The sequence below is a fragment of the Heliangelus exortis genome, chromosome 2 (assembly GCF_036169615.1).
Source record: "Heliangelus exortis chromosome 2, bHelExo1.hap1, whole genome shotgun sequence".
NCBI lineage: Eukaryota > Metazoa > Chordata > Aves > Apodiformes > Trochilidae > Heliangelus > Heliangelus exortis.
Window position 1 is genome coordinate 20,939,238 of NC_092423.1, and position 11,815 is coordinate 20,951,052.

Consider the following 11,815-nt stretch of genomic DNA (forward strand, 5'->3'; position numbering starts at 1 on the left):
AATTTAGTCCTGTCTCCCATCTTTCTGATGTCATCTTTTCCAGCATAGTCTGGATCTTCCAATTCCTTCTGTTCTATGAAATCTTATTACACAAAATAAAATATGTATGAAAGAGAATTGTAGAATCATAGAGTGGTTTGGGTTGCAGGGGACCTCAAAGATCATGTAGTTCCAACTTTTCTGTATGGGCAGGCACTCTTGCCACTAGACCAGGTTGCTCAAAGCCCCATCCAATCTCGTCTTGAACACTTCCAGGGAGCAGGCATCCACAAATTCCCTGGAAAACCTGTTCCAGTGTCTCACCAACCTCACACTAAAGAATTTCTTCCTAATGTCTAACCTGAATCCACCCTCTTCCAGTTTAAAGTCATTACCCCTTGTCCTCTCACTACACACCCTTGTAAAAAGTCCCTCCCCAGCTTTCTTGTAGGCACCCTTCAGGTATTGGGAGGCTGCAATAAGGTCTAAAATATGGTACCTATCCTTCCTTACTGTAATCTTTTGTGGCAATTATGCAAGAATGTCTGAGGAATGGCAAGACTGTCGGTCACTAACAGTGGTCTTAAAGGTTCCTGACTGAAATAGTATGAGGGGAATCTGATCAGGGATGGGTTTTTGTAAGTGCTTGCTGAGAAGCCATTTTTAAGCTCTTTTTTCTAAGGCATGTTGGGCTGGTCTTTTTGTTTTCAGATAGCTGTATAATATTAGAGGTGATGCTTTAACCTTCGGGGTGCTTTGTGCTAGTACTAGGATTTATACATTTCAAAGGGAACAGGAATGGTAGGGAAAAAAAAAAAAATTTTGTGCTTTGCTAGTTCTAGATTAAACCTTTTTCTGAATATTCTGATACCGTGAAAATGCAGTTTTCTGTCAAAAATCCATATGAAAATCCTGGCTAGCTGATAAGTCCTGAGACTGAGGATGTGGGTATAGAGAGCAAGATGGAATAAGGTGAATGAAGATGCTTCCATGCCAAGACAACTGCTGTGTGGGACTGCAGCCCCCAGTAGACCGGGGTCAGTAGACGGGGAGACAGGCAGCTGCCAGGGGCAGGATTTAGAGTAGCATCTGAAAGAAACTGTGGAAGGAGTGATACTGGAGTGAAGGCTCCCATGCAGGGAAACTGGGAGTGGCCACGGGGAGCAAGGCAAGGAAAGGAACAGTCATCAGTTACCTAATGCATGGTTGTGAAATCTAGTGGAAAGATTTTCTGTGTCTTCTGCTATGGAAAAAAAAAAAAAAAAAAAAAAAAAAAAAAGTAGGCAATGATTCTGGAGAAGGGGGCAAAGGATTCTTCAATCCTTTAATGAGATTTTACTGTAATGATTTTACTCCACTCTTTCACTTACCCCATATAATATTTTATGCTGAATGAATCTGTTTCTTCCCAGTATTATCATTGGGATGTAAACATCTTGTGACATGTCATGGCATCTATTTTCTGTCCTGGTACCTTTGACTTTGAATTTGTAGAACAGTGGCAGGAACTTGAACCAGGAACCAGCTACCTCCTCCTCCCCTGAGCAGCCCCGTTCGTGTTTGCACTGCAGAACTCCACAGGAGTATTTGCTATGCTCTTTGCATCAGGAGGTTAACCCTGATTCACTTCAGCTCTGTACTGATAAAACTCTCTAGGATCTGTCTGAAACACCTAAACAGCTGCTTCCCTGAAGTCTTTGGAAATCCCTGAAGAAGTCAGAGTTTTGCTAGCAATCCAGCAATTCAAGACCCACCCCTGCCAATGTGATCTGTTGTGCAGACAAGAGGAGACAAGGCAATTTGGCTTCAGACTTGAGCAGCCTCCAACCTCCTTCTGATACAGGGGTCAGATCTTTAAAGGAAATCCATCCACTGACATGAATCTGATATTCTTGCTGTGGTTCATTGCTTTCAGTCTGGGAGTATAGGTAGAGTTAACTATGCCCTCTGGGATGTGTGACTGGCTGAAAGAACCATATTTTGTTCTCAAAAGCTTAGAAAGAGGCTTAATGTTGTGACAGACAAGAAATTGGCTGAGAAAACAAAGGACAAAGTGACAGCAAGAATGGTTTAGAGAGTAGGAATGTGGGATTTAGCACCAGTACATAGTAAAAACAAGCTAGTTCCAAAGTATAAATGCTGATCTTGCACATCCGAAGTGAACTGAGAAGGTTTCCTTGTTTCCCAGATTTTTCTGATACTTGAAGTGGATCAGATGGTCATTTGGTTGGCATTAGTGCAGTGCCATGAAAATTAAGCTGCTGATTTACACCAGCAGATGTGTGGCCCTTTATGTTTCTAAAACACATAATGTATATTTCTCTTTTTTATATTGGTGTAAGATCTCTTCACTGCATTTTGCTAGATCATTTTTGGAAAGCTGAAATTTAGACACTCTCTGATTTCATTTTATGGGGTCTTTTAAGGCAATGGTGAAGATAATTTTTTCCCTTCTGATACTGTAAACATTATTTATATTGTCTTCACAAAGAACTGGTGCTGTTTATTACATATAAAACTAAAGGGTACACTAAACCCAATGGTAATAATAGAGTATCTGCAGACAAATAGCTTTTCTGACACCAAACAACAAAATTAATTATTGCCATAAATGTCAATTAATGCTTTTAAAGTGCTTTCATTTCACAGTATCTATTTCAGAATATTGAAATGCAGAGGTAATTTGGGCTAAAAGAAGATATGATTCACAGTCAAGATGTAAACTGTGACTTGACAAGGAGTTTAATAGCTGCCTGAGGCAGATCAGAATGTGAGATAATGAGAATCTAGCAGAAAAACACATCATGGAACTGAACTTAAGAGTTTGCCAGGGTAAGAAATCAGGCAAGGAAGGCAAGCGACAGGCATGGATGAGTTGAGACTGCCTGGTCAAACTAAAGGGCAAGAAGGAAATGCACAGGCAGTGGAAGCAGGAATGGGTATTCTGGGAAGAGAACAGGGATGATGCCCAGTTGTGTAGGGATCAGGTCAAGAGGGCCAGGCCACAGCTGGAGCTGAACTTGTCACAGGATGCAGAGAATAAGGGCTTCTACATGTGCATCAGCCAGAAAAGAATGGTCAAATAGAACCCTGCAAATGAGCAAGACAGGAAAATTGTTTACAGCAGACAAGGAGGAGGCTGAGGTACTCAGCATTTTTTTTGCCTCAGTGTTCACTGGCAATTTCTCTTCCCACACTTCTTGAGCATGGGAAGTGTAAGGCAGGGACTGGGGGAGCAAAGTCCCATGAACATCAGGTTTGTGACCATCTGAGGAACCTGAACATACATAAGTCTATGGGACCCAATGAGATGCATCCCAGAGTCCTGAGAAAATTACTTGATGTAGTTGACAAGCCATGCTCCTTGATATTTGAAAATGCATGGCAGTAGATGAAGTCCCTGGTAACCATAAAAGAGAAATGTTGTACCCAGTTTTTGAAAAGGTTAGAAAGGAAGACGCTGGGAACTACTGACCTGTCAGACTCTCCTCTATGCTTGGGAAGATCATGGAACAGATTCTCCTAGGAGCTATGCTAAGGCACACGGGGAACAGGGAGGTGATTCAAGACAGCCAGTATGGCTCTTCACCAAGAACATCCTGCCTGACCAACCTACTGGCCTTCTCTAGTGGAGTGACTACAGCAGTAAACCAGCTATGGATGTCATCTCTCTGGATTACTGTGAGGCCTCTGACACTGTCCACTGCAACATCCTGCTCCCTAAACTGGAGAGAGAGGGATTTGATGGGTGGACTGTTCTAGTGGATGAGGAACTGGTTGGATGGTTGCATCCAGAGTGGCTCCATGTCCAGATGGAGATCAGTGACAAGTGGTGTTCCTCGAGGGTCTGTACTGGCATCAGTACATTTTAATTAACCTTCATCAATGATACAGACAGTGGGATCAAGTGTACCCTCAAAAACTTAGCAGATACTAAGATGAGTGTTGCAGTTGACACACCAGGGGGACAGGATGCCATCCAGAGGGACCTGGATGAGCTCAAGAAGGGGGCCCATGGGAACCTCATGAGCTTCAGTAGGGCCAAGACAGGGCAACATCGAGTATCAATCTAGGCTAGAGGGTGAAGGGATTGAGAGCAGCCCTGCTGAGAATGACTGGTGAATGAAAAGCTGAACATGGGCTGGCAATTTTCACCACAGCCCTTGAAAGGCAGCCATGGGCCATATGGAATGAGTCCAGAGGGAGGGCATCATAAGGCTGGAGCACCTGTCCTGTGAAGGAAGGGTCAAAGAACTGGAGAAGAGGAGGCTCTGAGCTGGCCTTACTGCAGCCTTTCAGTACTCAAAGGGCATAGATTTAGACTAGATGGAAGAAAATTTTTACAGCAGAAGAAGTTGCCTGGAGAAGTGGTAGGTGCCCCATCCCTATAAACATTCAATGTCAGGCTGGACGGGGCTCTGAAGACCTAATCTAGTCGAAGATGTCCCTGCTCATTGCAGATGGGGCTGGATTAGGTGACATTTAAAGGACTATGCTATGATTCCAAGTGGTGTGAGTAACTAGTTGACACCTATGAAGCAAAGAGGCAGAAGTGATCACTCTTGACAGCAGTGATTGCTGCAAGCTTTGAGCCAGTTACAAAGTATTTGTTTTGAAGGAAAAACATATATTCATATACATTCAGACTCATATGTGTGTACATATGTATATATTTAGAATCTCTTTTTGTGGACTACAGTTTAGTATGATGTATTTCAGCATGTCAGAGAAGTAGGTCTATGATAAAGCCTTCACCAACATACTGTGCCCTGTTGTCTGCTCATGTCCCCTGCCAAGTCCTTTCTGGGAAGCTGTAAAAACAAAAATATTTGCTGGCTTAGGGTTGGACTTGACTCTGTTCCCTTCATTGCTACTGTACTCTTCTCTGCAGGGGATCATTTTACATTATCTTAATTGCAGAGATGGCTCATGGTGTTGGAAGTAGTTGTACTGAGAAATGGATTTTAATTAAATGCAGTTCTCTTACTCCACTGGAACTTCAGCAATCACAAGTTGAATGATAGCATCCTATCAAAATAATGCTGCCAACTTTGTCAACAAAAGGACAGGCTTATTTGGCACCATGTATTTTATAGCAAGATTAGGCTTTAAAAATGTCTTGCCATGTTGCTATATGTTTACCTTTATTTTTCTGCTTGAGAATATTGTTACTTGGAAGTAAAATGAAACAGCAGTTACTCTCTGGACTCCTAAGATAGATTCCTTTCACCTAACTAGATTTTTATGCTGCAGATGTTTGCAGCCAGGGTAGGTACCCAAATAGATATCCCTTTGAGTCAGGAGAGAGGTATAAGCACTTTGAAGTCTCAGTTCATTTAACCTTTTGTAGACCTCTAGTTTGAGTTGAGGTGAATCCCACTCTAACCTCTTTGGCCATAAAGACAGCACAATGCAGATGGCTCTGCAAACAGTATTCCTACAGGTATACTGATGAAGGTTTTGTGCATCCACAGTTTTTATAGGCTGCCTCATCAGGAGAAGATTGCTTATAATCTAAACCTCCCCTGGAGCCACTTGAGGTCATTTCCTCTTGTCCTCTTGCTTGTTACCAGGGAGAAGAGACCTACCCCCACCTCACTACAACCTCCTTCCAGGTAGTTGTAGAAAGTGATAAGATTTCCTCCTCAGTGCCTTTTTCTTCAGACTAAACAGCCCCAGTTCCCTGAGACATTTGTTGTAAGACTTGTTCTCCAGACCCTTCACCAGCTTTGTTCTCCTCCTCTGGACTTGCTCCAGCACCTCAGTGTAGTGAGGGGGCCCCGAACTGAACACTCAGTTGTTACTTTTATCCACATGAAAAAGAGGCAGTAATGTCTCAAAGACATTGTATTCTTAAAAGTTTTTTAGCAGATTGGTGTTTGAATGGAGAAGGAGAGCCAAGTGAGTGTCACCATAAAAGAAAGGTAGCAGCATCAGGTGGGCAGGTACTTGCTGGGTTTCACTCACTGCTGGCTGAACCAAGGTACAGACACTGCCTGCCCTGCCAGCACCAACAGGCTCTGGACAAGCTACTGCACCGTGATGCCTCTCTAGCTGTGGGATGCAAAAGAAAGCAAGGATTTCAGGAATGTGAAGAGCAGAAGGTGGAGCTGCTGAGGCAGAAAGGCAATAAGGAATAGCTGGGTCTGTGGTGAAATGCTGAGGCACTAAAAATTCATAGGGATCCAGGCTAAGACTGACTGTTCATCACATGCCATTCCTAATCACTCATAATGCTGTAAATATCACTAACTTCTAAAAGTCAAAGAAGGACCAGGAGAATCTGAGAGAGTAAGATGGACACACTTTTCTAAAACGAGAGCATACAATTGATCTGCCTCCACCTGCAGCATCCTTTTCTGAGCTCCCCAGTTCCTACTGTGAAATCCTCTTAGCATCCCTCTGAATCACTCAGAAGTCTAAACAAAATTGCACTCTGCAGTCCTGTTTAACTAAAAGAAAAGAGGTAATCTCTGCTGCCTGGGTATTGCCCAAATGCTCTACTTAATAAGTCTACTTAAACATCTTAATGAGAGAAAAAGGTATAGAAAGGCTGTTCCTCTGAGCAGTTTATCGCAGGAGCTAAGGAAAGGTTAACAGTAGAAATCATGTGACATGCTCAACACAAATTCTGTGTGGAAGAGGATCAGCATATAGGCTGAAACATCTGTAGGAAAGGGAGAAGAACTGTGTCCCCCTGCTTGTCAAGCTGCTTATGAGCAACCTGAACAACTGCTTAAAATAAGCCTGTGCCTGTCAGTACTGTGACTTGTAACTTAAACCTCCTCTGTCTTTGAATTAGTCCTGGGTGGGTATACAGAGCATCTCATGGACATCAGTCTCTGAAAAAGCTCTCTTTGTTTCCTGTGCAGCACTGCTCAGTCCTCATTCTTTGGCCTGTCCTATCAATTGACTTCTTATCCCTTCTGCCTGAGTCTCCATGATTTGGACATAACTCTTTTTCCTTCTTTATCTCTCAAAAGGAACTAATCCCGTTTCCTTTTCTATCTGAGTGTCTTTTGTTATTCAGAAATCACCAGGCTGGGATGAGGAACAGCTTCACAAGAGGTTGTTCACTGTTAGATCTGTGTATAAATTCATCTTCCCGTGACTACAAAGGCTTTTGTGATGTGCAATTTGTGTTTGATCTGGTTTTTTCCTCATTGAATTTTAAGGATTTTTAGTGCCCTGCTTTTAACATGAGTGGGGCTGTTTGTTACACGAGGAACCACAGCCTCAGCCCCACAAGTACTGTCCTGCAATCTGGTAGCTCTTTACCTATTAGTCTTTTCAAGTGTCCTTTTGACAATTTCAGTACAGTTTTCCAGGAAGGCTTTAGATTGAGGTTTACATTATTTTGGGAAGCATCTGAAATTCTCATAATCACATGGTATTATATTATTTATTGTTAGCATGGCTGTTATCTGGAGGTCAATAGATAAGTATGAGATTCCATGTCTTGCATTGTCACAGTGCTATTTCTAAGTAGTGGGAATAATAATCCAAGTGTGGAATATATATATATATAGTTAACATAAATGAGCTAATTTCATGCTTTATTGAACTCTATGCATGAAACATGATACTGTTCTTTACATTTTTTATGTTAATGGGTTTTTTTTATTACTTTATTTCCATCCTTTGTCTGCTTGCTCAGAATGAAACATTTTATTTTCTATTGCCAAATCTTTATTCTGTCCATCATTCTTTTTATCTGTGTGTTTGCTTTCTGTGTTCATGGACTCTTTTCCTTTACTTTTTAATGAGCCTGGGTATTTGACCTGTTTTCTACCTTAGAAAAGAAGCAGTGGTTCATTCCTTAAAAATGAATTTTCAAGATGTTACTGCCCTTTTGCATGTAGCTCTTGAACACCCACCATGGCAGCCATTCTGTCTGGGCCCAGCATGTCTGTTCTCAGCAATATGAGGTTTTCTTTTTTGAGATCTCAGATTAGCTCAAAAGTAAGTATCAAGCTGACACAAAACCTTTGCTTAACGAGGGCTCCATTATTCTAGGTGGTGTTCTGCTGACATCATTCCCTTTTGAAAAATTCTTTTTCACTGCAGAGACTGTGAATGACTTGTTGTTTCTTTATAGGTACATTAAATCCCACTCTGCAAGCTTTTACAAAATGTTTTTCCCTACAAATCTAACAGTACTGGCCAAAGTTTGAATGCTTAAAACTCACACATCTTGCCTGATCTTTCAGGCTAATAAAGGTGTACATTGACTTGGACTATGATTTTGGGCAATCTTTGGCCTGTAAAAATTCTAGAGTTTCTTAATTCTTCTCTGTCGTTCAGTGACTCAGGGCTTGGTTACCCTCTGTGCTGTAATACTGCCTTCTCTTGCATCTGACTCTTTCAATTAGATCTTTTTCTGTTTTGATAATTCCAAATAATCTCTGCTTTTTACAGGTTAAGACTTTTGATTAGATTTTTTTCCCCTTGATTTTGATATCTGATCCCCATTACCACTTTCTCTGTCACAGTGATTGTAATAACGGTAAATAATGTATATTGAGTCAAGAAATCTGCTATACATCTCAGAAGTTTTTTTCCTTCTGACTGATTTATTCTTTAAAGCTGATAGCTTCCAAGGGCATTTTTTTTCTCCTAGATGTGATATACTTCTTCAGTATCTTTTATGCTGCCTGATCATGGGCACAGACTTCAGCACATTTCTATGCAAACCTGAGTAGACATAAGGACATAAGTCTAGTGAGTGTCTCCTAGCAATATTTTAAAAATACTGACCTCAGGGCCATCTTTCTTTACTGTTGCCTTCCCAGAAAATGTAATGGTAACTTGATCGTATTCCTCTTGTCTCATACCTTTCTGGAAAATGTCACTTTTCTTAAAGTTTTAACTTCCTCTCCATTAAATACTTTATTCATGACTTCTTTCTTTTTCTAGAACATCTCTAGTTTTGTATCTACTTTTGTTTATTCTTTCAGTCCTTGCATCAAGGAGTATTCTTTGTTTGGGGAGTTTTTTGAGAATTCAGAGTTACAGCCTTTAAGCACAATGAGTCATTATTACAACAAAAGGTAAAAATAAAGACAATGTGTACATGAAGGAGGGAGAAAAATCAATGTAGCCAACTCATTTTTCCTGCATCAGTTGACTCTGGCAGGATTACTCCAAGCCAACACATTTCAGCCTGCGTCCTAACTCCTTGTCCTAATGTGCATGGCACACACAATCTTTTATCACCTCCTCTCTGGCAAAACCATTCAAGTAGAGACATGTTAAAGAAATATTGTGGACACTAAACAACAGTAGTATAGCCCTCTGTGCTAGAAAAGGTGTAGATAATTATTTCAGCTACTGACAGGTTGTAGAGTCCCAAAATGAAGAGTTGTCCCACAAACAGCTGCCCTGACAAAATGGAAATTGTACTTGGGTGGGGTCCTCATTTGATAAGTCACCTGAGCTCTGTTCCTGCATGGAGAGGCCCTCATTTGGGTGGTCATTCTGATAAATTGGGCCCTGGTCTCACAGGAGCAGCCCCTCCTTTAGTGGCCATCCTGATAAGCTGAACACTGTCCTTGCAAGGGGAGCTCTGTCTGATGGCCACCCTGACAGGCAGGACACTGTCCTTGTTTGATAAGGGACAGGGGCAGGAGGCTGCATCGTGCAGAGGCAGAGTGACATCTTGTGTGTGCCCCATGTAGGGCCGCTGGAGAGGCTCCATGCACAGAAATACAGTTTATTGCTCAGTCATCCCATCTGGGGAGGGAAGGATCTGTGAAGACGATCCATGCATCTAGAGATTGGTGTTTCTTAAATTCATTTTTAAAGGGGGGGTATGTGTGTGCAAGAAAGAGTTAAAAGCCCCATGACTCAGATTAATTTAAAAAGACCTGCACTGCTACCCTAATAGCTGCTCCCAAAATGTACTCTTCTGCATTTCCAGGATGAACCCAACTAATGACCAGTGCATTGTTAGCAGCAATAAATTACTATTGGAAAGTTTGTTATTGAAAGCCTTGAGACAATAGAGATGAAAGAGACAAATGGTTATTGTCCCTGTTAAGGATCACAGCTATTTTGAAAGGTGTACCATATTGAGCAGAGGAGAAACGGGGACCCGCTGAAAGCTCTGCAGGCATAGCTGGCAGCAGGAGATGAAGCAATTTACTGATGTGAAAGGCAGCCTCTATAGGTGAAATATGTCTCAGAGGAGGGATGCTTTTTTTTTTTTTCCCAATAGCTGACAACAATAGCAGCAGCAGCAGCAGGAGGTACCTGAGAGTGAACGAGAGTGGGGGAGCTGAGATGATCAGCAAATGACAGTAAATAAGAAAATCAACTTGAAAAGGCTCTGGGCCTTGAGTTGCTCTAAGAATAGTGAATTGGGAGAACAAAAGCATGAGTGCACTTTGAAAGAAAACACAAATGTGCTCTTCCACCTGGCCGCATCTGAACCCTTTCTCATCTGATAGATCAATGCACAAAGCAAAGTTGTGTTGCATCTTTCATGTGGCTGTGCTGTTCTATAATAAAACCTGAACAAACAGGTTTTGTTTACCAGCTCTCTAGTGAAGCCACACTTTTCAATCAGGAATCTTCTCATGTCCCATTCCCCAGCCTACTGAAGGAGAAGGTTAGGTCTTCCCTTGACATTGATGAAACTGCACCAGTTTCCATTGGAGAGTCTCTAGCTGCTCATTTCATAATAAAACATTAACAGAAAAAATGTTTAGGTTTTGAGTATGAGGAACAATTTTTTTCCTTCAAGCCAAGAGTTGCAGTCAAAACTATGTGCCTCAATTCAATTGGCAACAATTTCTGGTGCAGTCTGAATTTACAAATCTTGCAAACAAACCTGGATTAGGTCATGGGCTACAGGCAAATAGTCTTCTCTCCCCATGGATAAACAGCTTCACAATTGTGTTTTCCTACTTGTTTAGTTTTTAAAACTGAGTTTTAAATAGAACAAATAGTAGGTAATAAATAGGGAAATAGAAATATATTAGATGCCTTGTAACACACCTAACAAACAGCTTTCTTAGTCAAGGATTGGTTCTTGCCTTGTTTTCTTTGGGCAACTTTGGAAGAACTGTAGGTCAGGGATTTTTGTTCTGATTCCATGAGCAGACTTTTAAAATGGTTAGTGAATTACTTATTTTTGTCTTCATACCACTGTCTTTTTAGCACCTCCTAAAGTGGAGACTATTTTGAGGGGTGGCAGCAGCATGGAGATCTGACCTCACAGCAAACCTTCCTTCTCATTGTGGTGACCACAGATTGCTTACATCTGAAAGATTTGTCCTCATTCATGAAAAATATAAACCCCTTAATTAAGACCACCTATCACTGGTAGCCCCTTACTGTGCAGATCCAGGTCACGATATGGATATTCTTTCTGATGCATCTCCTCTGTCTGAATGTAACGTCATGGAAACAGAAACATGACAGCCACTTCTGCCAGATACCATGAGGTGAGTAAGTGTTCCCTCTGCTCCCAATACCATCCGTGTTTGTAGCACAGAGCTGGCAGACCTGCTGGCTTTGCTCATTTCCTTTACTCCGAGCCAACATTCCCAGTAGTGTCAGGACTATTTTAGAAGCAAGACACACTCAGATGAACTTCATCTATGAAGAAATGAACAGGTGCTTATAGCTGAGTTTTCAAGTCCATGTATTGCCTTGATGGCTTTTTTCGCTGTCTGAAATACAGACATTTTTAAATATGGACTTCTTGCCAATCCCCAGATTTCAGGAAAGTGTCTACTCCTGAACCTGTTCATTCTGTAAAAAAAAAATGCAGAGAAGAGGATGGAAACACATCTGCAGTATGTGAAGTAACTGAAATAGGTGAAAAAATTGT